The sequence below is a fragment of the Callorhinchus milii genome, unplaced genomic scaffold, assembly GCF_018977255.1.
Source record: "Callorhinchus milii isolate IMCB2004 unplaced genomic scaffold, IMCB_Cmil_1.0 Scaffold3, whole genome shotgun sequence".
Classification (NCBI taxonomy): domain Eukaryota; kingdom Metazoa; phylum Chordata; class Chondrichthyes; order Chimaeriformes; family Callorhinchidae; genus Callorhinchus; species Callorhinchus milii.
In genome coordinates, this window is record NW_024704744.1 from 72,897,687 (window position 1) to 72,899,652 (window position 1,966).

The window sequence follows — 1,966 nt, forward strand, 5'->3', positions numbered from 1 at the left end:
TTCAACTATAACTTTCAGAGGCAACAGACCCATCTATTGAGCCATGCCCGCATCCTGACACCTAATGTTTGGGTGAAAAAAAATTCTCACCACAGTGGCAAATTTAAAGTAAAATAATAAAACTAGATTTATAATCTGCATGTATTGCCCACATCCTGAGATGAATTAACAAAAAAGCTAAAATGGTTAGAAATGAGATCAGAAAACATTTCTTCACACAGAGGGTTATAAGAACGTGGAAATAAACATGGGCTATTGCTGGGTGGGTGGGTGGTAGGTGGATAGATAGGTGGGTCAGTAGGTAAGGATATTAGGGATAAGAAAGGCAGGGAAATGGGATTAAAAGATCTGTCATTTTCTAAAAAAATTAAAAAAACACACTTGATGAGATGAATGGAACTCCTCCTGTTACAATGACCCCATATTATTCATTTTGAAAGATTTCCAAGGTTGCAAAGATCATTTATGATCTCTTTCACATAAAAGACATGAGCACCAATGCAAGTTCTTTCAAACATTCCTTTGACAGTCACTGATTTGTTCTGTGCTGGATTCCAATTCCTCAACACTGGCTAAAAAACAGTGAAGTGATTCAAAACATGACCTTCAAAACAAACTGGAACAGCGTCAATGTATAGTGAATCTGACTTTGCACATCCCATTTACTTATTTTCTCTGGAAGATTGCATAGCTCCCTACCAGACACCCTAAATTGCACGCTTTTGCTGTTGTCATACAATATGCTTAAAGACAAGACATTTGCTATGTGGCCAAAGCAGGCACACGTGTGTTAAATGTACTTTACATGACAGGAAAAAAAATCTTCAAATGAGAATGTGTTTGCCTCCAGAGCTGGGAACAAACCTTCTTTGCAGGAAAACAATACCCACAGCTTCTATCAGCATAATTGTTTCATGATCGCACACAGCTCTATCTCCATCAACCTTTTGTGATGACCGGGAAAGTTTTGTGCTGACCAGCAGACCAATGGAAAATCACCTTGATGGATGTTCATTCCCCCACCCCACCCCACTCTCTCCATCCCAGTCACCACCAACAATATGAAACATAATGACAGGCAGGGAAGCATTGTCTGGATACCTTTTGCCTTCCCTTACAGATCTGCGACCAATGTTTGGGCTGCCAGCGATATTAGCAAAAAAGGAAGCTGTAAACTTCTGCCATTACTGCAGTATAGTCCAGACTGACATCCCAAAATAGTACTAAGAAGCACTCTGTATTCAGAGTTGCCATTTATGTATATGTCCCGAATATCTGTTGTGCAGGTCTCAAAGATCTCATCACACTATTCAAAAAGAAAAAGGTATTTCTCCTATTGTCCTGATCAACAATTCTCCAGGTAATTTGGTCATTCACTTCATGGCTATTTGTGAGATGCTTGCCTAAAAACAGTCACTACACTTCACAGAAAAGACTTGTGAAATATTTTAACAATATAATATTTGCATTTGATATCCTTGCAAGGGCCGGTCCCTGCAAGGGCCGGTCTCTGCAAGGGCCGGTCCCTGCAAGGGCCGGTCCCTGCAAGGGCCGGTAACAACCAGGGTCCTACTTACTGCTCGGTGAACAGAGGAGTGTGGAGTAAGGAAACGTGCCCAACGTTTCGCCCTGCTCGGAATCAAACCCAGGTCTCTCGCTTACGAGGCGAGTGCTCTCATCACTGATTTAATTCCTGAATCTATAATTGAGGGAACAACCAATACTCTGAAATATTGTCTTCTGTCTAGCCTAATGATTTGTAATAATTAATAATGGAAACTTTGTAAGAACCCACCCGTTTGGCTAGCTTGGCTTTTATCTGACTTGCTAGTTATTGTTGGTGGGAAGAACAATGCTGTCATTCATGAGCACTGTGCTGAGAGTCTATTTCTGCACAAGTTAAATGACCGTACACAGGTAAATAACATGAAATTCTTATTTGTCAGTTTTATTTTCCAGTTCAGTA